Source organism: Anas platyrhynchos, chromosome 14 (genome assembly GCF_047663525.1).
Source record: "Anas platyrhynchos isolate ZD024472 breed Pekin duck chromosome 14, IASCAAS_PekinDuck_T2T, whole genome shotgun sequence".
In the NCBI taxonomy this organism is placed as follows: Eukaryota; Metazoa; Chordata; class Aves; order Anseriformes; family Anatidae; genus Anas; species Anas platyrhynchos.
In genome coordinates, this window is record NC_092600.1 from 7,352,887 (window position 1) to 7,379,002 (window position 26,116).

Here is a 26,116-nt window from a genome sequence, read left to right on the forward strand (position 1 = left end):
AGCAGCTTAGGAAATGTTTTGATGGCTTTTTAGTATTTTGGATCAGTAATACTTTTTTTTGGCAGCATCAGATGTGGGGAATGCATAATCTTTCTGAGCAGCCAATTAAAATAATGACTTGTATGGCAAGTTCCTCTCCTTTTTCCTCCTGTGTATGGCTGCACCCTTCCTATCAAAGAAGTTGTATCTTAATTGGCAATCCCCCCTGCATCTGCTCACTCCGTCACCCCCTACAGAGAGGCACACTGCTTAATTAAAAGGGAGTTCGTGTTTGTTTATCTCTGGAATTTCACTTGAGCTTTTGTAGATGTTTCAAAGGCAGATCATTTTCTGAAGACCTTGCTAAGTAATTAATCCTATAATATCCTTACGTTAGGAGGGGGGGAAATAAGCTGAGTTCACTGGAGTTGAGAAGAAGCCCCAGAGTTGATGAACTTGGTATGTGTGTAGCAAAGAGAAGTGTGCTAATACCCATCAGAGGAGTCAGTCTGCTAGGAGGGTGATGTGACCGCAGTGGCAAAGCGAAGGCTTTGCTGCACAATTCCTCTAAGATGTTTCTTCCTTTCAAGGAGTGGCTGCATCTGGATGTGGTGAGGTCAATTTTGTCTTTACAGAAATTTAGTCTGTGGCCACTATAATGAGCCTTTACATGAGTGAACGTTTCATAGTCACGAAACAAACTGATGCCAGCAACTCATTATGTTTAAGCCTACAGTTTTACAATCCAGTGGGTCTCAGACACTCTGGAGTTAGGCATCATCTTTAACGCTCTAAATTACTTGTAGAGGACTGTGCACTTTTGTCATCAAAATTTTAATTAAAATCACTGCTGAGGTGTGATAGGATCCCCTGAGACAGCTCTGAACTTCCTCCTGTGGCTTCAGAGACCAGTAGTCTGGAAAATACTGCTCTTCCTTTTAGAAGAAATGAGCAAATGAGATTCTTGGGAATGGCATTTTCCCAGTGCTTTAGCTTTTTTGCTCCCTCATACCCTCCTTGTTCTTCCTGAAGGAAGTTATATTGCCAGGGATCCACAGGCTGGGCTTTGGGAGCTGTTAGAAGTCATCCTACCAGAGGCTGGGCTGGATCACACTGCCCTTGAGCTGGAAAAGCTTCTGTGGCACCAGTCTGCTGAGCTGCCTTGTTCCTCTGCTCAGGCCAGGTTCTTCTGAGGGGTCCAGCTCCTGCCATGCGAGATGTTGCATCGCTTTAGCTCCCTGGGAAGCTGAAGGGGGTTAGCATTTCACACTGCATCGGAAAGTGCTTAAAATCAGATGATAAAATGTCCAGTCATTCTATCGAGTCCTGTCTCCCCAAGTATTTAGCCAGAAGACTGTTCAAAACAGATGCCTATTTTTCCAAAGGCTAAAATAAGAGCAGTGTAGGCACAGCTGTGACTGGGAACAGGACCACATATGTATTTCATACACCTGTAAGGGACAAGGTTGTAGTTTTCATCTTGCATATGAAAATGATAAAGTCTCATGACTGGACCATGGTACATAAATGGGTAAGCAGCAGTACTACATAAATGGGACTGCTCTGACATTGTTCAAACTGGGTTCAAAGTTAGAAATTTCATTTTAATAGAAAGCTGCTGAGTATGTGAGACTGATTCACTGGTGTTCTCTCACATGTACTTGCTGTCTGCTTGGCATGAAGTGATGCATTTTGGCCCCTTTGAGATTCTCTCAGGGCTTAACCATGAGAACAGCACATCCAAGGAGGGGGGGAGGAAGAGTGAATTAAGAGTGAATTGAATCTATACTTCGTGTATGTACAAGAAATAAAGAGGCTTTGTAGGTTGTTGGGAGAGCTTGTTGTACTTCTGCAGGCTCACTAAATGTGATAGACCTTAACAAAGGCTGTGCTTGCTTGGGGCATCTGACTTGTCGTTGGAACAGGGTTGAAGTGTGAAGTAGAAAGTTTTTGGCTATGTTGTGCTCTGAGCTGCATTTCTGCTTCCCTGAGCCAGAGGCTTTAACTGCATGCCTTGTGTAGTTAGTGTGGAAGCAAGTCAGTCCCTTGATGTGCTTGCTTCAGTGGGAGAGGAGGAATTCAAAAACCAAAAGATTAATTGCTTAAAACTTTGATTCTCCTTTTTTTTTTTTTTTTTTTTTTTTGAGTTAGGGGAGAGAGCATTGGGAAGAAGGGGCTGTTAGATGGTATAAAGAGAAGCTGTTTCAGAGTGGCAGTACTACAAAAGGAATATGAAACCACCAAACAAATGGATTTTTTTGTGTTCTCTGCTTTTCAGTTTCATTAGGACACATCAGACTTATAAGGATGACCAGTGAAATTGTCTTGACAAAGGCTTCTGTAAGGAGATCAAAATAAATAAGTAGGGAAGAGAAGAGTGGCTGGAAAGACCCTACCAATTAGCAGTTTCCTCAACCTCTCTTCTTAATTTTCTCACAAGCTAATGGGGGAGGAGGAGGAGGAACACACCTTCATCAGAATGCTGCACAGGAGAACTGGCTTGCTATTAAAAGCCCAATAATGACTTGTATCAGTTTATGCAGATTTGCACTGCTGGGTTACTCTGTGCCTGGCACTTGGCAAAGCACAGATAACATTTAAATCAGGCAGTAAGTGTAATTAAGTACTACCCTTCAGCGCATCTCTCCTTTTAAGACATTTTTATACACTGTGATTTAGAACATGACAATTGGGTGAGATTAAAGCAGCAAATTGTGCCTATAAAACAAGCCCTGAGAATAGCATGGGACTGTAAAATTTTATAAAAGGGAATACAGCACATGCCTCCGATCCGATAAAACTTTTGTGAGTGGGGAGATTAACTGTGAAATACAAATAAGATGATACAGTACGTGTAGCATTCAGATAGTAAATTGCTTGTTATTGTAACAACTTATTTCCTCTACCCAGAAGATTTCTTACTTAACTTTTCCGCAAAATCTCACTGTGTGAATGATTCATTAACCACTGGAGTTTTGAGGTGGAAGGTAAGACGTCAAACAAGTGATGTCCCTTTGAAGAAAAGAGTAATGTAATTGTAGTGTGAGAGATCTTCTGTGCTGAAATGCATGCAGCTGATTTTGTGATTGGTTTCTTCCCCAGCTTCAGGTGCGATGTATTTAGAAAAGGGAAATAATCCTTACCATATTTCAAATCCTTAATAAGAGCCATTGGAAGGTTTTCTTGGAGAACAAAACCGCTGCTTTCCAGGAGAGGTCTGAAATGTCTTCTGTGATAGGTGGCAGTGCACAGCCATTGGGTTTCTCCTGCACTGTCATTGCACCTGAGAATTTCCAGCAGCTAACCTTGGCACATCTTAAGTAAGAGAGAGCTTTTTTAGAAACTTTGTTTGCAATTCTTGGAGCTGGTGGACCACAATTCATGCTGAAGCTGTTGTCATTGATAGTAACTGAAAGGCAGAAACTCCATTGGCATCTCTGGTTTCAGTGTCTTTTCCTGCTTATGAACTGTTGTCCATGTGTTATGGCATTGCCTGTCATTGTCTTTCTCAGTGGCCTCATGTGTTCTCCCTTCCTTGCACAAATCCGACCCTGTTCCATCTTGCACTGCTTTTTTATTGACTGACATAATCACCTTTTATTAAGAGCCACGGAGTCTAAATACATCCAACTTAAATGTCCTTACCTCTTGTTAGGCTGGGTGAAGGGATGCAGAACCCCAAAGCCTCTCCATTACTTCCCAGCTGCATTAGCTGTAAAAAGAAATTGTAATGCCTGTCAAACTATTGTATTTCGGTCACGTTAGAAAGAAGATCATGTGCATGGCATGGGGAGGGTGATGATAGTTTGTTTCCTTCCTGCCTGATATTCTTGTCCTACATTAAAATAAATACGTTATAATCCTTAATTGCAATGATATATTATACAAGGAAACAGCAGAACTGGAAGGAGAGGCTTAAAATTCTAGAGGTGTTACAGGACAGCTGGGTTTTAAACACTGAGCAGGCACTGCATTGCAAACAGTCTAATGCCAAGCCATGGACACGTAGCAGACTGAGGAAGGAAATAGAGAAGAAAAAAGTGGGAACTTCTGAAAATGCAGCTTTGTTGTCAGCTAACCGTTTTGTGGGTACATCATACTCAGACCTTCTTCTGATAAGAAAACGTTTAAACCTTTCGTTGTACTTTTGTGCTTGATGTCCTTTTAACTTTTGGTTTTATTATTCAGAACTGTATTTATGCTTAAGATTGTTTTGATATTGTTAGGGAGATGTCAATAATTCTGAACCAACATTTAAAAAGTTCTGTTGTATAGAAATGTTGACCTTTTCTTCTTGCTTGGTTTGAAAAGTCAGTTCAAAATGGCAAGGCTTCATACAGAATGGAAATTCCCTTTTCTGTGAAATGCAGGTAGTAGCAGTGAAAATAGGGGCTGCTGTCCCACCAGTACCCTCCTCCATCTTTCTTTGCATGTTTTTCCTCATGTGGTGACAGTGATACCAGTGTTCCCACCTCAGTCTCGACATGTCTTTCCTTATATTTTCAGTGAAACGATTCCTTAGTTTTCCATTAGATGTGTTCTGTCTCAGTCTATTTTTGGTGAGCAAGAACTGGGCATTGGGACCGTGCCTCCCCTGTTCTCTTGTAGGTTAGTGCCTATAACCCGCACTATGGAATTAGGTACCCAGGCTGCAGTGTACTTCAGAGTGAGTTGGACCCCAATTGAAACTGCAATCTGAGAGTTGCCTGCACTGATTTTGTTTGACTGTGACCTGAGTCTTTTAGTACTTTTTTTTTTCCTCTAGTTTTTTCCCTCTAGGTTTTAGCAGTATTCCTTGTTGCACGATCTACCTTTTAGAAGAATCAGCTTAATTGTTTGCATTATAGTTGGTAGGGAGTAAACACAGAAAACAGTGGAATATTTGTTCTCTTTGGAATTGAAAGGCATCTTCTCTAAAATGTAGCCTGTAAGCTCTATTTGTCTTATCTGTATACTCTGGTATTAAGAATTGTTTTCTTATTTGGATTTGTTTATAATTGGCCTACTGGGATGGGTATGCTTGTTGATTAAAAACAAAACAAAAAGCAAAACAGTGCAATTTTTTTTTCTTAAGGTAAAGTTAATCATTTTTAAGGTTTACATTTTAAAGCCGCTGAGATTGAGCAAAATGGGCAGAGGTTAAAATGCTGTGAATGCTTTCCTTTAACCTTGGCCAAAGGCACAGCAGTGAGAGTGTCTGTATTCCACCTTGGGCAGTGATTTGTAAGTCCAGCTCTACTAACATTAATGGGAGTTACGCAAGAAAATCTTTCATAGGTGGAGAAAACAGACCTATTGGATGAAATTGCTGTTTGTACAGTTATTGTCAGCCAATGTGTGAGCACTGCTATGTTCATTAATGCATTCTAATACTATAGAGATACGTTGGTGCTATGCCTGTGACTCCTGTTTGGGCTGAAGCAATGAACACAGCTGGGGCTGTCCCATGTTCTCTAGGGTTTAGAGGAGGTACCGTGCTGCTGAGTCAAAGGATCTTCTGAATTGCTGTGAGGTGTGGAGTTGCTGAAACTTCACAATGCTAATGTATGCGGGACTTCACTCCAAATAACTTTCCCCTAAGGGCCCCCTCACAGTATTTTGTGGCTGTTAAGGACTTCTTGAGGCTGATTTGTTTCTCAAGAAAAGGCTTAGAAAGTGATAAGGAAGTTAAAATTCTAAACACTGCCAGAATTGTCTAGCAAATTGGTCATTCCTTTATGCATTGCAATGATTTGTCAGGGATTATTGCATAATTAAAGAATTAATTAAAAATAGTTTAAGAGTTGTGCTTGCTCTAAGTTAATTAAGCCTAAGAGTACTGATGGCTCAGATATTCTTTAACTGAAAAGTCAACAGCTCGTGTGATTTGTAGTTATAATATGTGCTTGTGTCATATAAATCACTTTTGGTCTCCCTCAGTTAAACTGTATGTTTTGTGAGGTTTTTGACCTGTGAGGTATTTCTGCATTAGATTATAATATATACTTTTCAAACTTGAATAGTTTGTATAGTTTGGCTGATAATTAATTCATGGGTTAGGTAAATGAATGCAGGAAGTATATACCAGGCATGGCATAATGTCAAAATATGAATCTGAGGTCAGTTTGAAAGCTTCGGTATTCCTGTCACCTCCTGCCTCCCCTGAAGATAAAAAGCATTTAAATCATGTCATTATGGAGAGAAAGATTTTGGTTTGTGTCCCGTCCACCATTCATCCCCCGACCCCTAACAACAAGAAGTAATGCCCCTTACCAGTTGCATTTCAGTGATAAAAACCTCTTTTCAGTGCTGGGTCGCAAGTCCCTAGGAGTGCCATCAGTGAATCGTTTCCCTTAAAGATGTGCTTCAATACTTAAGGGTCTCACTAAGACTGAATTGTGAAACCATATAAGAACCCATTATCTGTTCCTGGGAAGAACGATGGCAACAAAATGCATTATGAGATCTCTTCTTCTGGGTTAGACACTGTTGTGAAGAACTGGCTACAGAGGGAGGAAAAGAGGTGCAATTGCTTAGGGTATTTGCATTCTTAATGTTTTCTGTCTCTTATTAAGTAAGAGAAGTAAAATACGTTAGTTGAAGCATTATGATATTATCATATATTACCTACCTACTGCTGCAAATTCAAGTGATGTTGCTCTTCTGTAATCTGTTTTGGAGGAAGCTGTGTTTGCCAATATGGGTCATTAAAAGCCCAGAAAGCAATCCAACAACCCAGACAAATGTTTTAGCACACTTGGGTTCCTCGGATTTTATTAGCACTTGGTATTACATAGCCTTTCAGGGTAAAATTATGGTTGCTGTGTAGTTTATGAACAAATCATCAACTTCATGGTTCTCAGATAATTATGCTCATGTCTATCTGCTTCAGATGAGGCACCCTTTAAATGGGTTTCGTGTAAGATTGAAGCCAAACAGCAGTAGGTTTGGATAAGCATCTGGCCCAGTATCTCATATGCCTTCTTTTATTCAGAAAGTCCTCCCTTGCTGCTTGTAAGCGAAGTATTAGCTTCTTCATGCCTCTTTATATTTGAACATATTTATGAGGTCATGTCAGGCAAAAAGATTTTGTATAATTACTCGTTTGTAAGAAGCACTGGGACGTGAGGACAGAAAGGGCCTGGGTGTGGTGGGAGGAAGAAGATGAAGCTGGAAGTTATTTTGGAATTTACACTGGTGCCATAAAGCCTGGAAAAAGAAATCCTTCGTGTGCTGTGTGCTTGCTCGTCTGGCTGCGTACCTCTGAAGAGGCAGCTGGCTGAGCGGGCAGTGTCTGGGCAGTGTCGTGTGTGCAGACAGAGGCTTCGTTGTGTGCTTGAGAGCGAGCTGCTAGCACAAGGCCTCAGTGATGTGGATGGTTTAAATGGGTTTCCCACCCAGAGAACTCTGTGAGGAGAGTGCCACAGGTAATCGATCTTGTCTTCACACCTTACTGATTTCCTAAACAGAAGCATATTTTGTCATCTTCAGATGAAACGTTAAGGAACACCCTGTGCCTACAATTGGTTCAAAATAAATGGCTATCTAATTAGTATTATTTTTAATATATGCAGGCTGAGGGGCAAAGCTTGTGGGAAGTTAAGTTTATTTAAAAAAAAAAAAAAAAGAAAGAAAAAAAGAAATCTCTCCTTGCAGAATAGCGAGAGTCATGCTAAAAAGTTTTTGCCAGGTCTGTACTTAATGGCAAAGCAAGTAGACTAGACTGTTCCTTTTTCTTTTTTCTTTTTTCTTTTTTCTTTTTTTTTTTTTTTTATATAGTGAACTTCCATCTCTATTGGTATAAATTTACCTAGTCATTCTTGTCTTGGTGCACACAGGTAGCAGCTGTTCTTCCCCCTTCATTTTAATCATTTTAATCATTTGATGATGGCTCTTGCCTGCTTTTCTGGTCTTCCCTTTTCTACCTCGCTTGTTTGGTTATTTGTTTCATTTAACATGAAGTTTTCATTTAACATGTTGGTGCATCTGGAACACTACCACTGTGCTCTCCCTCATTTGACTGTATTTGTTTAATGAGCAGTGTATAAGGCTGTGAACTGCCTGCCTCCCAAAGTTGCATCAGTGCTGTGCAGATAAAGATGTTTTGACATGAAACATGGCTTAGATGGCTACCGCACACTGGTTGTGGCTGCACTGTTTCAAAAACAGGATCCTAAGCACTCCGGATTTGACCTGCAGTGGCCTGAAAGCATAACATCTAAGTAGGAGAGGTTAGATAGAAACCCAGATATTGGGTGCAAGACAATACGTCAATTAAATCCAAGCACCCCTGGCTTCTGTGCAGTGCAGACCAGAAAAATTTACCAGGTGATACTCCTATTGGGTTCCTAATTTCTGGCTGACCTAGATCATGGGTTCTTTCCGATCTGAGTCAAGTCTGTTTAAACCCATAAAATGAAGAAACATCTCCAGAAAGAGAGCCTGTTAAAAGAGGGAGGGGGAAGCACCCCAGTTGTGACAATTCTGTGCTGATCTGTAGCCTTTGGGGCCTTTTTGAACAGCTGGCAGTGTGTTAGAGACTAGGCTGATCATAAACTGAAGAGAAATGGACATTTTCGAGCCAAGATAGCAGAACTACAAGTATGTTTATTTTTGGAAGGATTGTAATGCCAACTGGCAGTGCAAACTTGGCTAGGTTAAGGGTCTGGTGCGGCTGTAATAAAACATAAGGATACTGAATTTAGCAAAGGAGCAACAGGAATTATCATTGGTATTGTTGCTGGGGAGTGCAGATGCAGTCTGGCATTTTATCAGCATAATCTTGGTTTGAACTTCATGAATAAAATTTAATATAGGGGGCTTGGAATAGCTGGTGCTGGATTTATACCCAGGAGCAGGTACATTTAATTTCAGTAAGTACATTGCACTCCTCATCATTTGTGTAATCTGAATGTTAACTCTTCAGATTCCATCAGGTTTTGATTTCCAGAAAACTTCTCTGGCACCTATAGTTATGTTTTTTCCTGTGTATCATTCTGTAACAAACGAAAACATGGATTATATTTTAACTACTGGCTAAATGTTTCAAGTGGAAACACTCCTCACTTCAGTTCATAAAAGAAAATGCTTTCACTTTGCCATTCCTGAGTCTAGAAAATTCAGTTGCAAATGGCCAGAAGAAAAAAAAACATGTAGCCACATCACCACATCCCAAACCAACATGAATAGATGTGAGAAATCAAAATGACAAAGGGGAATACTGCAGAAATAGAGAGTGATGTTGGGAAGTCTGAAATGATGAAAAACATCTGACCTGAGTTATTTGTTTAGATTGGATTTTTTTTTAAAGCTCCTCTTGCATTGATATTTAAACCAGTATAACAACTGTATTTGGCAGCAATCCTCAGTCACTACAGCAACTCCCCTTCCAATTTTATTTCCTTCTTAATGATCATTTCATTTTTTTTCTCTGTCTTACTGCTTCCAAGAGCCTATTCATTGATATAATCTGAGGCATAAAAAGTTTCTCCTGAGTTTATAGCATTATTTTGGAACTTGATCATGGTTTAAATGCTCCCTATCTGAGGAATTTTGCTGTTTATTTTACAGAGTTGTCCTCAGTTTGTTAAACTGCAGCACAAATTCAGATATTTCAGTGTGTTCCTCTAGCTTATACAGGATTAGCATTTTTTTTCCAGTAATTATGCTCTTTGTTGTTGTTGGATGAGCTAAAGATGCTTCAAAATTTCAGTTGACTTCAAATTTCAGTATCATTTGCCAGGTCACATTTTACTCTTTCCTTTTATAAGCCAATTTTGCAATAGTTTTTGAACAACTTGGCTTAAATAACTAGCAACCAGGGAAGAGAAAGGAATAATGTTTGATCAATCATATGTGCTTCCCTGAGTAGTGAAGCTAAGTACTTCGGTGATAAAAATAGGAGAAAATACAAAGGATCTGCTGCATGGTAGACAGCAGTTATTGCCATGGTGCTTAGCTTGGGCCTTGTTGAGTACTTCAAATTCTCATTTCAATGCCTAACCTCCTGCTGGGATGGAAAGTATCTGAGGTACCATGTCCTTGCCCCAAATCCTTCTGTAGCTTGCTGGTCTGGTTTCTGATGCAAGTAGTGGAAAGCTGTGATATATAAAAATAATGCTTGGACATGTCAGATTGACTGCTAGTATTTGTAAGATTATTTATCAAGGAGTGGATCTTATTATTTGATATTTTTTTTCTTAATTTAAGCATGATCATTAATAAGGATTTGCACAGTGAGAAGTAAAGAGGGATGGTTGCATACTCAGAGTGCTGTGCTGTGCTGCCCGGATGAATACTCCTGGGCATACCAAGACCTGCTGCTGATGGGGAGCTTACAGCCAGGAGCGTTAGAGGGTGTTCCTGTGCTCAGCACTTGCAAGCTGCCTGATGGATGCGGGTCGGTGTTTAACTGAAAGGCACTCCAGTCACGATGAATGTGTCACAAGCTGAAAGCTTGACCCTGAGTTGCTGCTTAAATCTGTTTCCAAATCCTCAATGACACGGTGAAGCTCTAAATCCCACTGATTCCTATGGGTGTATACTTCTGCAAAATTTTGAGCAAGCTCTCTCCGTGAGTCAGTGGAGCTGAGCAGACTGTGTGAATGTGAGACACCTGGTTCGGTCTCCTCCAGAACAGAGGAATGAATCCTGGCAGTTTCCCTCAACTTCGCTGGGAAAAGAGTTGAGTGCTCAGTGAGACAGCTGCAGCTCTTGCCCGTTATTTAAGAGGGTGGTCAAAAATAGGAGGAATCTGCTCATTGACTGGAATCCCAAACAGAGAGAGCTGCACAGACCTAAAGAAAGGAGAATTGCACACCCTGAAGGTAGAGTGATAATCTTTAGGAAGGATAATCAGCTTTTGTGTGTTAGCCATCATCAGCCCAGAGGGGAGCAATTTCTGCAGTCCACCTCTACTTCAGCCAGAGGTCTCCGTGTATGGTTTTAATTGCAGCTCGGTTGATGAGAACATCAGATAACTATAGAGCCTGTAGGTGCAGCTCACACATTTCAGGTTAAAAGAGCAGGTTTCGTAAAATCCCTACCTAGCTCTTCGTATCTGACAAGGTCTCTAAAAATATTTTTATTCTCTTAAATGCTTCACAGTCCACTTCACGTGTGGGAGATTTTCTTTAAGCAAACCATTCTTTTAATGATGGCCACTCTTTAGCACTTTGCTTTCTGCTCCAAAATGCACAGCTCTCAAAAGAACCATGTATTTTAACTGTTTTTTCTTATGCCTTTAATTAGATTATTGGTACTTTTGAGCATTCTGGAAAAAGGCATGCTTTACAGTGCAGGATAGGGAAGAGAAGAAAAATACTTAATAATGAAACATTGCTGTGAACCTGGTAACAGTACGCGGTGGCTTTTTTGACCTCTCCTAACCCACATCTCTGTACTTTCATCTTTCTTTTAGATTCCCCTCTTTTTTTCAGTAAAGCTCATCACAGGAAGAGCATTGGAGGAAATTCTTTTGTAATGTAGATCTTCAAGTGACGGGCTGGGAGGCAAGTAGCTTGGGATGCCTGCCATGTTCAGTTCTGCTTTTCTATCAAGTTTGTAGTTAACCCTGTGTTAGTGGGTTTCGTAACTCTTAGTGTATGTCATCCTTGTGTCTAATGTCTTAGTCTGTTAGGTTAGAAATTTCATGCTGGAAAACCATCGCTGTTTATACTCACCTATGATCTAGGGTAGAAACTTTTTATTTATTTTATTCCCCCCCCCCCCTCTCCCCGGCATCATAGTGGTTGTTTCTTCTGTAACGTTGGCATCCGCTACCCAGGTTTTGGTTCCCTTGTGTTAAGTTCTGTCCCCGATGCACTGTGGAAGTTGTTCCTTCCTTTTATAAAGTGTTTGGGAGTTGTTGCAGAGGAAAGGTCTTGCCCAAAGTCAGTGGAGCTAGTCATTGTCTAAGCCAAGTTCACTTTCATTAGTGAATTCACTCATGCTGACTGGGAGCATAGTAAAGAACATCATGGCCCAACGGCAAAAAGCCTTTAATAAGTGAAGTCATTTATTTCCAGTGAGATGTCATACACGCAGCTACCTTTCAACTAGACAACTGCACTGACGATGTATTGTGTTTCCTGCTCGGACAGAGTGTGACTGCTGTCTTGCAGTGACACTCTGGGAGGAATTCATTCAGCAGCACACTGCCGGGGTTGATCCCAGAGAGGGAGGTTGGTCTCACCAGAAATATGTTCCCATGTCAATCCCTCCCCGAGGGAATCCCCTCCCTGCACCCTGCCTTCCACTGAGGTCTCTTTGTTACTGCTGCTCTTTCATTTCCTCCCTTTTGGTGTGCTTAAATCAAATTAAAGGTAAGAGTAGAGTTCCAGCTGACTTCTGGTTTAAGTCTGGTCCTTCATCATTTAAAATCTAAAACACCCTGTAGGAAGTTAATGCTTTATGTAGACCAACTGCAGTCCCATTTGCTGCACAGATAATAATAAGCCCTTCCTGAGATTAGTGAAGGTTCCTTTCTGAATTAAAATATCACTTTGGGGAAAAGCTGTCTTTCTTCGCTTGCCGTTGTGCATAGTCAGTGTCTCTTTCAGCTTGGATTTCTGCCAGAGCTCTGGCTCTGGGCTTTTGCCTGACCCTTACAGGTTCTTAATAACGTTGCTTGGGTTGTGCATGAAGAAACTGTGTGGAGTGCCCTTTGTGAAGGGGGAATGCCAGGGGATGTGGGGGATTAATAAGCTGCAGTACAAGATAGCCCAGTGTATCAGAAGGACAGCACTGAAAAATGGAATAATGCCACAACCGCTTGAATTGTGGATGTGCTTTCTTTTAAAGGTGGCTGTGGTAACTTACTGTGCTAGGAATTGCTTTTCTTCCTCTTCTTTACTTGTTATAGACACTGCGCATAATTCTCAGATTTGAACCAGTTCAATCTAGCATGTCTGTGGACAAGCATCCAGCTTCTAAAATGGAAAAGAGAGGGAAAGGAGAAAAAAAACACTATCAACACAAAAACAAACAAAAAAACACACCACCAAGAAAAGTCTTGCACTGTTTGACTTGTAACCCTTCCTCACACCTCAGCCTCTTAATTTTTTCTCTAGGGGGTTACTGCAAGTTTAGAGCTATGAGGATATTGAATGCGTTTTTCCTCTTCAGAAGAGGTGTACTAGTCCCCAGCTGCACAACACATAAATAATGCATGAGGAGTTTGCTTGTGCGTGGGAGAGATCTTCACTTCCTGTTCAACATTGGCCTTGACTTTTCTCTTGCGTGTGATCTTTTTTCCTCTTTTGCATTTTTTTTTTTTTTGTTAGCATCTAAGCAGGACATAATTCACTTGCCTTGGTATTTTTAAGTCCAGTATCTCACTCACTTCTGAGTTTGGCTTGATACACGTTTTCTTGTCTGAAGCAGTTGTTGAGGGCGTAACGCTGCAGCAGTGTTGAGCGGTGCAAATGGAGCAGCTGTTCCTGTGGTGGCAGTCCCCATGGGAGAACGGGAGTGCTTGAAGTCCAGCCTACTGGCAAAAGCGGATCAGAGAGCTGTGTCTACAGGCACTGGTACTGCAAGGATCATAGACCTGCTGCTGGTTTCTTTTTGGCCTCCTGACCAATGAATCTTGCAGACAGTGGGATGCATCTGAAAATAGGTTGGTCAGCTTGTTGAGGGATTCACCTCGATCCATTTAGACAGCGGTTTAACTTCCATGAGAATGAAGAGAAACTGACTTCAGAGCTCTGTGAGTTGGAGAAAACTCATTTTTATTACGTGCAGAATTAATTTGATGGATTATGTTTGACACCAGTCAGGGAAGAGAAAGGTATTCAGGCTGAGAGTGCAAGAACATATTCCAGGAATTTTTTTCTCTTCTGTATCTTCCAAATACGATGAGTATTTTTTCCCCTCAGCTGTCATATTCCTCTAATGAATGCCTTTCCTCTGTTACATTTAAAAATAAAAATAAAAGATGAGATTCTCTATAGTACAATACACAGTTTAAAAATAACTTTGGTGATGTACTTTCTAATGGTGGCAATTTCAAAGCCCATGGAGATGGTGCTGGAAGAAGCTTCTAATCTAATAATGAAATGTGTATGGCACGGAAAGAAATGAGGGGACTAGCTAGAATCAGTTTATTTTTCCTTTCTTGTCACTTGCTTCTTCAGCTCTTTCTGGTATCTTCCCCTTTTAATTGCAGGGCAGAGATGAGAAATGTAGTAGTTGTCATAAAAAAAGTAGAAGCAAAGGTCTGTAATCTTGTAGTTTCTTCTGGTGCAGAAGTCCACTGAAATCCTCATTTCAGAAACAAAAAGTATAGTCTGCTTCATCTCTAACTGCTGTCAAATGCTTAAGCGTTCCTTTTCCTAGCACTTATTCAGAACACATTTTCCGTTCAGCTAGGAATGTTATTACTAACTGATGAACAAGCCTGAATACTGAACGTGGCGAACGATTGACATTTCTAAAGTTAATCACAGAAACTTTTCATCTGGAAGATGCTGAGGCTGCTCTGGATGCTGATATGCCATCTGACACCAGCAGTGAAGAGTGCTGTACAATGTCAGTTCAAGATGAGTGGCTATAAAACAGTGAAAAAGAAATATGATTCCCACGACACTAAGTCATCATTTGAGTAGGGCAGACATATCTGCCTGAAAGACTACTAACAAAAGACATATTCTTGCTAATACCCCTATGCTCAAAGTGCTGTAGTTTTAAAAATTCCTCTTTTACAAAGTTTAAGAAGTTTTTGCCTGTGCTTCTCATTGTATATAGGATGGTCTTCAGATGAAGGCCTGAGAAAAATATCTCTGTTCTTGTGTGTTGAAAGTGTATCTATTAATGAAAAAGTAGGCTGTTAAAAATCTGTCTATATATATAAATACATATAGAAAGGGTCGTCTTTCTTTAATTTCTAGGTTGTCCTAAGTGAATATGATCTCTCTTATATTTAAAAATTATCAGATTGAAGAAGTTCTCACATTGAGAATCTTAGATTGAAAAAGAAAAAATCCTAGACATGAGGATAAAAAATTAAAAGATTAATAGATGCTTCTGGATTTCAAGATTTATAATTCAGCACTTGGTGCTTGTTTGGTACTTTTATCTGGCCACACTGAACATCTTTATTCATCATCTTCCACTGGATTCTCCTGGGCTGTGTGGGATTTGCTGAGTACTTTTGGTAATAGCGACACTACTTTATTTCTGCCCTGGTATTCTGGGAGATTTGTTCGAGGGCACATCTTCCAGGAATTTTTATAGAAGAGGCGACAAAGAGAACACTTATCTTAACAGAGCCACAACTTCACTGTCAACTATAAAAGAAAAGCCAACAGATTCCATCTTAGATTAAAAGTCAACTGTGAATAGAGGCAAATATTCCCGTAGGCACAGGGCATCTCTCTGAAGAGAAATTGTTGAAAATGCAAATGGCTGAAAGAGAGTTCAGTGTGATGATTTTGTATTTCACAAGCGCTGTGGTTTCATGTGCCCCAGGTCAGCTCTTATGAGATTTACAGAAGAGATTTCTGGAAGACCGATGGCAACTTTCCACATACTGTCTTCAAAATCCTCGTGTTTTCTTTGCAGGCAGATTCACTCTTGTGAAGGACTCCTTCAGGGGAATGGATAACAGATGCCAATGTGGCCTTCCCACACAGCATGACAGTACAGGGCAAATACTGGAGAAGAGGAAAAGCAACTTTTTTTGTTTCCTCCCATCTCTCCAAGCTCAGAGCTGTCACATTAGCTCTTTCACTTGTTAAGGCATTCCTGACAAGACATCGCATCTTAATAATGACAACAATGTCTTGACCACAGCTTATATAAATAGGCAGGGGGTAATAATCAGTTCAGACTCCATCAGGAAGCCATCAGCTGGATGAGGAACAATTGACCTTTCAGGAAGAGCCATACAATTAGAGGCAAACTAAATAAAGTAGCAGACAGGGTAGAGTGGAGTTGGAAAGCAGTGTTTTCATCAGATTGGAGGAAAGGGATGCTGGGACTAAAGTTCTTTCCATCTTAATGTAGAGAAAACGCATCCAAAACTTCATTTCCAGGTGGTAGGTTTACCGCAGTTGCCTTCTTTGAAGAGTGACAGAATTAATGACTGTTCTTCAGTTTTACTGATAAATCAGTCAACATGACGAGAAAAGTCAGCCACATGCATGATACTATTAAACTTACCATACTAATTGGCTAATTTAGGGAAATAGTTGGTTCTTATGTCCCTGTTTCATATTCAAGGCTGTCTAGGAGTTCAGAGTACAGCAAGAGTTGTTTATTTCTGTACCTTCTACTTTCCTGTCATCTCTTGCTCACGGCATATAAGAGAGTGCCCTGAAAGTGAGAAGAGTGAGCCTAAGGAGGTAAATGTGAGCAAGGCTGTAAGCTGGATAGCGAGTAATTGAAGAACGCTGAGATTTGGCATACTGTGGAAGGAAGATGTGCTCTGACCTGTGCTGGTGGCTTTGATTTCTTCAAACAAACTGTTGTGGTCCTGTATCGGAATGAGGGAACATATGGGGAAGCAAGCAGCCAGCAGAGAGCCTACTGGTAGGCTTGAGCAACGCTACCTGGAAAACTTAATGAGGAGAAAAATAATTATTTAGCTTACAGTGGGCAGCATTAGGAAAAAAATAGCTCTTGCAATAAGACTTAAAGCAAGGTTTTTGTAAAGGTGCTGTTAAACTGAATTTGGGGGAAGAGAAAGCAGTGGTCTGATGCCTTTAAGGATTTAAATTCAAAGGGGGAGGGTAAAGAGAGAGAGGTTCACAAATTCTATTCATGACATTTTATCTCAAAATGTCAAGTGTTAAAGCTCTGGAAATACAGCTTACATGGTGGATGCAGTACTGCATAATTGAAGCCACTGGAGAGCTAAGGAAATCTGTACTTTCTGGCCTCTATTTATTTAAAAATAAAAACTTTGCTAACACTGTATATACTGCTGAGTACATATGGTGCTAAATCTCAGTGCAAAGCGCTGAGATTTCGGGGCCTGATCAGAGATGCTCCCTATGGCACCATTCCTTCTGATCTTAGAGGTTAACAGTTGATAACCTTTGCTCTTACTTTTCATCCATTCTGTCCTTTCCTGAATTCCTGGGCATAAAGACCATCAGCTGATGCAATTTTGTTCTGCAGCCAGGGAATATACATGGTTGGTTTGAGAACATAAAAAGATGGTGAAGATGCTTATCTTTGTTTCTACCACTGAGAAAAAGATCTTTGCTTGTGAATGTGTAATGCTTAAACCCAGAAGTCTGGAAGGGTCCTCTCAGCAAACTTTGCAGATTTGCGTTTGAGTTGTTTTGGGTTAAGTTTACATCTATGATACAGTAGTGCAAGTCATTGTCCCTAAGCTGGCTTTATTCTTCATGTTACACATCCCCACATGAGCAGCGGTGTCAAGGGGTGAGAGCTGGGCTCTGCTGATGGCTGTGTTGCTGTTAACAGATGCACCAAGAGCAAATGTGGTCTTGTGCTAAAGTCGTGGCTGTGATCTCAGCACAGATCCCTCTGAGGATCACACTTATGAGTGAAAGTATGGCGACCCAAGTTCCTGTACTTACCATTTGCTCACCTGTATGTCTGTGGCATCACAAAGCAAACCTGTCATTTACATAATTTTTTTTTGTAGATGAAGATGCCCCAAAAGCTCATACACTAAGATTAACTCCACTTTTATTAGTCCTTTGGCTTTGGTTAAAGCAAATTGGCCAGCAGTTGTCTCTTCTGGTTTTAAACTGGGAACCAGAAATTAATGATTTTTTTTTCCTTCCTCAGCCCTTTAGAACCCCATAAAAATGCACCTACTTTTCTCTAGGAGTGCATCTGAGACAATCGCTCTAGAAAATGGTGCCAGAGGCTCCTCACCCACCTGTCTAACTCCAAGACTTATCTGACCCCTGCACCACTATTAGAGAGAAACTCCCCTCCAGAAATATTGCTGGATTGTCCTCAGTAATATTATTCAAAAGAAACATGTGGGACATGCTTTTCTGTATTGGAGGGAAGCCCGTTTGTGTCTACTGTATTAGAAAGATTGCTCAAGACCAGTTCATCCATGTGTAAAGTTGCCTCCTATAATTCTGCCAAGGCTGAGGAGTTTGGGGAGATCTGCTGGCAACATTGCCAGCGGCTCTTCCATCCACCCACTTTCCTGAGATTCTGGAGGTCAGAGAGGAGTGGATGTGTAATTTGCTTGTCTGAACTAGTTCTTCTGCCTTGTTTTGTGTAGCTAGTGAGTTTTCACATCGTGTACCGAACTCAAGGAAAAAAGATTGATGCTGCATAACTTAAGTGGGAAACGGAGCCTTCTCGCTCTGCAATTTGCATTATGCAGAAACCCAAGATAAAAAAGGTGAGAGCACATGTTGTGGGCTTCCTTTGGAAGCTCGTCAGCATGACAAATCACCCAGCACACGGTATGATTTACAACAAGCCTTCCTAGTTGTTTACCTTCATATAATTACACAGCATGGGCTTTTTTTTTTTTCTCCCCTCTATTAAGGGAAGAATTACATGAGGCAGTTTTGTTTGTTTGTATTCTAACTTTACCAGCAGTTTTTCTAATGCATATGTTGGAGGAAAAAAATGTCCATTTTGTGTTGGTAAGAGTAATGTTGGTGTGTTCATTGTTTGTAACAACTTGGAGGCTTATGCACAATTAACATTTATTTTATTTTTGCCCACATCCCAGAAAGACAAGCTAGTTCTCTCCTTAGAGGTATCACTTCCTAAAGTCTTAAGGGGTGTGCTGTTTGTGTGCTTATTATACAGTATTATATTTATATATATATATATATATATATATAAAATAAATCGAGGCTTTCACTTTGATGAAAGAGTTTTGTTTTCTTTCAGCTCCAGCAAACTGGATTGAATTGTAGCTATATTGAATACACTTCTATAGCACCTTCCCTCAGGGATCTAAAACAATTTTCTTAGCACCGCTAAATGCTGAACCTTCTCTATGCATTTGTAAAGTAGGATGCTGTTATCTGTGCTGTAGGGTGGAAAAATTAAGAAAGAAATGTTGAAAGGAACATGCAAACTGTTTGGGAGAGAAAAGGGTAAGATTGTTAGCTCTTGGTTTTGAGTGATGCTGTCTATTCTCAAAATCATTCCCTTCTTGGAGAAGAATCTTCTTGAGTTATGACAACAGTTGTATTAATGTGCCAAAATGAAGCACAATCTTTAACACTTTTGGTCAGTATCGAGCATATCTTTTTGGTAGTTCAGAAACAAATTGTTAAAAAAAAAAAAAAAAAAAAAAAGGATGAAAAAGTAAAAGGCATTTTTGGAGCAAATTTGGAATGTGTTCCTTACCTGACCATGATCTGTTGTAGCTTAACCAGTCACAGTGTGGACTCTAGCTCTAAAAAAAGAAATGTGTAAATATAAAAAGAAAAAGGATGTGAGTTAAGCAAGGAAAAAGGAGAGAAAATCGCTCCGATTTGCAGGTGCTTGTTGGATATTCTGTGCCACTACCTCTGGCTGAGGAGGTCGGAGGTGCTGCTGCATGGGAAAGGAGTGAAATCTACCCATCATATCTAGCATGGAGATTTGGGTATATGATGGCAAGGACAGAAGATTTGCTTCCCAGAATTTTTCTTTGAGCGGCTTCTAGTACAAGCTTTCTGTGTGTTTAGAAAAATGAATGGAGAATGCAATAATATTAACCATAGTTTGGTGATTCCACAGTAGTTGTGTTCCTAATAAACTATAAAAAGAAAGCTGACTACAGGAAGGTTGATGGCTAGGTTAATGTACACTGTAGTGGAGTCATTTTAAAATAATCCAAGCAAAGAAAGTAGATTTATATAAAAGTACATTTCCATTACTTGTGCCTCTGGCATACTAATGTCTCATCCAACAGAGGGGAAAGAAACAGCAGCAATGCTATTTTTGTTTCTTTTTATAACATTCCTACCCCTGAGTATTGCTTTTTTTTGGTAATTTTTGAAAGATTACTAGTATTAATTAAGAGACTTGAAGGACTGAAATGCAGGTCTTGGTTGAAAAGCGCTTGAAGAATGTAGCAAGAGTCCCATGTTTTTTTTTTTTATAAATAACATCTAGTTTTCATGCATGTCAGTGTTTTTGTTCAAAATTTGATACTAAGGGTGGGATGCAAGCACATATAGATGGCTTCGTTGCAATTGCAGTTTCTCCTTTTTTCTTAACTGAAACAGTGGAAGATATAACTGAACTCCAGGGCAAGTCTAATTTTTCAGTCAGCAAAAGAATTCCACTTTGAAACAAGGGAACCAGCCTAAAGGTGCAGTTAGTTGTATGGGGTTTTGTTGTTGCTATTTTTTTTTCCCTTTTCCTTTTCCAAAAGATTGAAGATCAGTTCTTAAACACTCTATACGTATGGAGGCACATCTTAAACCTGCTTTCTGTTACTCTTTTCAAATGAGCTTAACACCTGGTGAGCTCTTAAGAGGAGTTACTGCTTAGAAATTCTGGCCACTGGCTTTGGTACTGAAATAGAAGCACTTTCTTCTAAAAATCTATCTGGAGTAGCCAAGCCTTAGTATTTCGCATTCCCATTACCTTCAATGGGAATTTCTTCTCTAATGGAGGAATTTGGCTCTTTGAGCAAGGCAAATGCCAGGTACTTTTTATGCAGGTCCATTAATTTCGATCCAGCTAAATGTATATTCCTAATTGTGCTAAGTCAATGTAAGTAAAGAGATCAGAGGAAGGAACTGGTCCAGAAGGGTGAATGTTCAGTATTGTGTGCTTTGAAGCAGTGGGACTAAATAACTGTATCATCTTGGATGTGACCTTCAGATTGGTAAAGTGAATATATCGCTTTTAAGGGCTACGTGGTAAAATTAATGATTAATCAGGGTGCTTTGTTTTGCATATTTTTGAATTCTGCAGCTAAGGCTTGTGTGTATAATGGATGTTTTTATTTTCTTTCTTCTGCAACTCATCTTTGCTGACTGCACCCGTTTGCTCCCTGATGTTGGTAGGCTCTAATAAATTGAGGAGTTCAGGCAGCCAGCTCCTTAGGCAAGAGCTCTCACTTGGATGGTAATGCTGCTGAGATCTGCCTAGACTATAAAAGGCTCAGAAAAGGGGACAAGCTTTTGGCTGGGAGGTATAAGAGAAGTGTGACAACTTTGATGTCCCCCTCCTTCCCTTTTCTTGGATGTTTAATTGGCATTAGGAAGCAGAGTAGGTCACTGCTTAAGAAAAAAAATAAAAAAGAAAAATATTTGTGACTCAGTCCTGGGAGCCTGTTTTGGTAGTGCTTGCATTGATGCTATGAATTGCATGATATTTAACAGTTTTCATAAATACCGTAGCTGTCAGAGTGATGTGATAAAGCAAAAATCTGAGTTCCCATCACAGGAAAGATATTTGTCCACATGTTTGGGGAGAACAGCTTGAAGATATGACAGCTTTGGATTTGAATATGCAAAAAAACTTTACCCAAGACCACAAATAAAAAGACGCCCCCCATCTTTCATTCCCATGATGTTGCTGTAACAGTCTCGTATAAATATCCAGAGAGAACTGGTTTATAATTTCCTGTGTGTATTAGGAGAACATATCTTTCGCCAGCTCCTGCTTCTTTGCTGTCAAAAGCCTGCTTGACCCATTTTTAATGCCATAACATTACAGGTCAAAGAAGAGATCCTATATAATACAATCCATAATAATTTGCCCAGCAGTATCTGCATCACGCTAGCATCTTTCAATTACTGGAGCACTTGGCTTGCTTTCCTGTCATTGCCTGGAAACTTGCCACTTGAAATCTTTGTAGGCTGTTTCTCTTTTGCCTTTAAAAAAAAAAATATATATATATATATATATATATATATATATATATATTTTTACTTTCCATATTTGAATATTGTCTGCTGGGGCAGAGCCTGTGGCTGGAAAGGGAAAGGTTCAGAGAGAAAAGAATTACTGTGCATGAGAGCACTAACATCCTAACAGAGATGCAAATACTGGTCATTGGAGAAAGACTTGAGATTCTCACTTCATCTTTAGGGAGAGCAGAAGATGTTCTTCCAGATTTTAGCCATCTGTGGACAGGACAGATTAGTTAGGATTTTGTCCTGTTACCATGGTGCTACCTTCAGCATCCCTTCCAAAAACTCAGCATGACAAACTAAGTAATGTAATAGGAGCAGCAGTGACAAGAACTAAAACAAAGCTGAAGTCGGGGCACCGAGGACATTGCTGTTTTTCTCCTGGTGACAGGCTGCTGTGCAGGGAAGGGAATCACCCTTCTCCTTGTCCATGGGGGACAAGGCCAGAAATAACGGGTTTAAATTGCAGCAGGTGAGATTTACTTCAGGAACAAAAACTTTTTAGGATGAAATACCACATTTGATTGCTTATGGGGGTTGTGGCATGGCCATTGTTGTAGGCCTTTAAGAGTAGGTTAGAAAAACATCTGTCACGAGCGATATCTGTAGAGCTGCTCCTGCCTTGGGGCATGGAGATGGACTCAATGACCTCGTGAGGTCCCTTCCAGCCCTGTTTTCTATGATCTCTAATCCAGCACTTTTCATTACTTATCCCTCAGAGCCCCAAAGGTGACAGGACTATCACACTTCATTTTTACCCTTACACAGTCCTTTTTGCTGGATGGGTTTTAGTTATTCTGAGAGACTGGCTTCAATTGCATTTGTCACGTGATTCCCCTTTCTTATAGCCTCTCTTTTTTTCTTTTTTATTTTTCAATCTGTCCCCTCTAGGCCTTTTCTCGCTGTTTTTTAAATGGATCCTGCTCGCTCCCAAACTTTCTTAAAGTAAAACTCACTCAAAACTCAGATCTGTTCCGTGCTTTTGGAATTTTCAATGAGACAGAATAACTCGGAGGAGCTGCTAAGCACCAATGTCATACTCAGGGCCACAACAGATACAGCAACAGGAACAGTTGTTTTTTTTAAACTAAGATAAATGTGGACAAGAGCAGATGGTGAGATGGTGAATTGCCTGGGATAAAGACAATTTTGCCTGTTTGTACAGGACTTCATAGACTTGATACAGCGTTGCCCTGAGCCTTGACTGACTCCTGTAATAACCTTAATTATCAGAAGCACACGAAATACCAGATGTATGTGTATTTGCTTACTTAGCGCCAATTTCTGTTTTTATGAAATGAACAAAATTCCTGTGAATTGGGAGACTTGCATATGGAAAGTACTGTACGACTTTACAACAAACAAAGAACCAAAACCAGAAAACCACAAAAAACAACCCAACTTTTCCTTAGCTCTCATGAGCTGTCTGAAGGGGCAATGTCTGCAGAGGACTGTACATACAAAGCCCCTGGAAGCACCTGCAGTTAAGAAACACTTCAAAAAACAAAACCAAACCCTCTGAAACTTAAAGTTCTGAATTTAAACACAATGAATTCCATCAAATAGGGAGATTTGTACTATTAAAAGTTAAGCATGTGCTCAGATGACTTATAAATGAGGATTTTGAATTTGAATTTAGAGGAAGGAGCAATGAGTTTTGGTATTCCCTAATTGCTGAAGTTAGGAGGTGACTCTGGGTGGGAGCAGGCAGGTTTTCGTGCATTCTGTGTGCATGCACAGCATCCATCTGCACATGGGATTGCTGTAAGGTATAAATGAACTAAGGTTTGTTCTCTAAAATGATGAAATATGATGATAAAAGGGCGATTAAAAAACAAAGCACATGAAAGATAGCCAAAAGAGTGTGATCCTGGAGGTGATAGGGTTTTACTCCTCTATTGTAAGTACCCTATGCCACCACACTGTCCTCTTTTCCTGACACAGTTGGATGTTTCACAAGCTGGAGTGAAGCTGTAGGTTCCCATTATATTTGCCCCTTTTCATCTGCTTCTGAAATTGAATTAAATTTGTTCGGTTATTGGCGTGCGATGGTTTTTAAGTGGTTTCCTTGCAGGTTAGCTTTAGGGCTTCCCCAGCTCTTGCTTTGGGTTAGCAAAGTGGAAGATTACACCATAAAAGCGAGGCGTCAGGCCAGGATGAGGTAAACAAACATCCTACTTTATTGCAGAGTAGTTTTCTGGTTCAGCTCCGGGATGCCTTGGTCTGTGAAATAGCTGTGTTAATTCTCCCTGTGTCTGAACATAATTGCTGCAATCAAAGCTGCGGAGAGGAAGGTGCTCGGAGCAGCCCCTGCCGCGGTGACTGCCTGGCACCTGCAGCCTGTGCCTGGAGGGGAGCAGCGTGCTCTGGGCAGCCCATTTTCCACAACTGTCCCAAGCTTTCAGCTCCTTCCTCTCCCTCCATGCTGACAATTGGAATCTAAGAAATCCTTTGAGGTGTTTTGCGCAGGGCTGCCCAATGGAGCGATTGACCTCAGTGGTTCATGCTCACCTGACTAATTTACATTGAGTGGAAGAATGCAGATTTGCAGTAGTGGAGGAGAGGTGCAATTTGGGGCTGACAGGCACAGTGTTGTGATCTGAAGCCTGTTCACAGCACAACTTGTCTCTGGTACAAGGGACAACGTATTTGCAGGGTATTTAAGTTTATCTTGGGTAATAATAGTTAAATCATGAAATTATCAACTGTCCTACCTCCTGACTTTCTAAAACATTGACTCACCCCATTGTGTTTTTTATATAAGGAGTTAACTTTTTTTGTATCTAATTATCCCGTGTAAGCATTTATCTGTACATTCTGAGTTCTGCTTGCTCTTTGGCAGAATTGGATGCTCTGTATTGAAAAATGTACTTAAAAAAAAAAGACTGGAGGGAGAAACTCATTTTGGAAGCTCCAGGCTGCAGGAGTTTCCATGTCTGCTTAAATCTGTCCGCGTGCTCCAAAGCGTCTGGTTGCTGGCACCCGCGGACCCCTTCAGCAAAGTTACGAAGACAGAATTGGAAGAGCATGTCTTTATGGAAACTTTGATTAATTTTTCAAGTGGTGACCAGAGCCTCTGTGTTACAGAGCTGTCAAATACCATATGTCCAGAAGCCTTGTCATCTGAATTTCAAAGTCAGAGCCATATTTTAAGAGACTTGCCCTTTTCATCCTATCTGGTCTGTGGGGGAGTGTCACTGGGACTGAACCCTGTTTGGCTGCATGAAAGAAGCATGCCAGGCTTCCTTTGCCAGGGACTTTGAGTTTAAATCTATTTCAGGCCTTTAAAAAGGTCAGTTGAGGCTGCCAGCCAGAACCTGTGTCTAATTCAACGCTATTAGAATCGCAGAAAAATAAAATCCCCCATCTTGGGCTGGAGGGCAGGGAGGTATCAGCGACTTTATAAACTGCAGAATATGCTCTTGTTGCAAACAGCTTGTGCAGGCGGCAGCAAACAGACCTGTCCCTGCGCACCAGGAAAGTCACTCAGGCTCTGCTCTGGTCTTCGGGCTCCACCACTGGGGATCTAGTTGCAGGTCTGGGACCTGAAGAAGCTGCTTATCTTTGTCAAGAGAGGTCAGAATGATGTTCCTTGATTTGTCTTAGCTGTTGGGTGTCAAATCTTTCAGAGGTCAGCTGTACCTGGCTGTTGAGGCTCCCTACATCTGTACCCCTTGCGCTTTTGCTTTGCATCAAGGTGAAGGGGAAGCAGAAGTTGTGTGGGATTTTTTTTGGGTATGGATTAGGTTTTATTGCACCACTGTCTATGGCTGAGGAGCAGGGGTAGAAGCAGAACTTGATGCCTCAACGGTCCCTCTCTACTCTGTGCTGATGACCCTGAAGAAAGGTACCCGACTTATTTTTCAGTCTGTTATCTTCTGAGATATCTATTTTCCTCATGAAAATATTTGTGGAGAGTCCTAGCAGAGCATCAGGAGCTTCATTTCTCCTTTATTGTATTTCTGCTGTGCTGCAATCCTTCAGCTCGTGCTCTTATTTGTAACATAACGTGAGTTCTTTTAAAATGGGAAGGAACTGACATCAGCGGTTTGGAGAGCCAAAGGAAAGATTTCTTATAACGGTAATCAGGCTGGCTAATTTCCCAGAAGCATCTAGACCTGCCGAGACATAGAGGAGCAAGTGTGCAGTACTGAGTCTGTTGTTCCACAGTTGGGTCTAATTTAATAATATTTTGTTGATTTACAATGTAAGTTTGATTCTGGGTTTTGACTGGTGTATTGGAATGCAGCTTTTGTGATCTGGAAAATATTATATTTGTTTTATTTCAGCAGGGATTTAATTTTGTTGTCTGCTTTACTGAATAATCTGATGAATATGAAAAG

The 26,116-nt window shown here is 40.6% G+C and overlaps 1 protein-coding gene across 11 annotated transcripts in view; it reads left to right on the plus strand.

Annotated features, from left to right (window-relative positions):
* The window catches only part of SGCD (sarcoglycan delta), a 543,191-nt gene that overhangs the window by 206,040 nt on the left and 311,035 nt on the right, over window positions 1-26,116 (plus strand). The window contains exon 1 of one of the 11 annotated variants that reach the window (XM_072023527.1): window positions 25,220-25,349. The exons of the other annotated variants lie outside the window; for them this stretch is intronic. The gene's annotated coding sequence lies outside the window, so the exon portion shown is untranslated. Of the gene's footprint in view, window positions 1-25,219; window positions 25,350-26,116 lie in introns of those variants that run through there. 11 annotated transcript variants of the gene reach the window in all.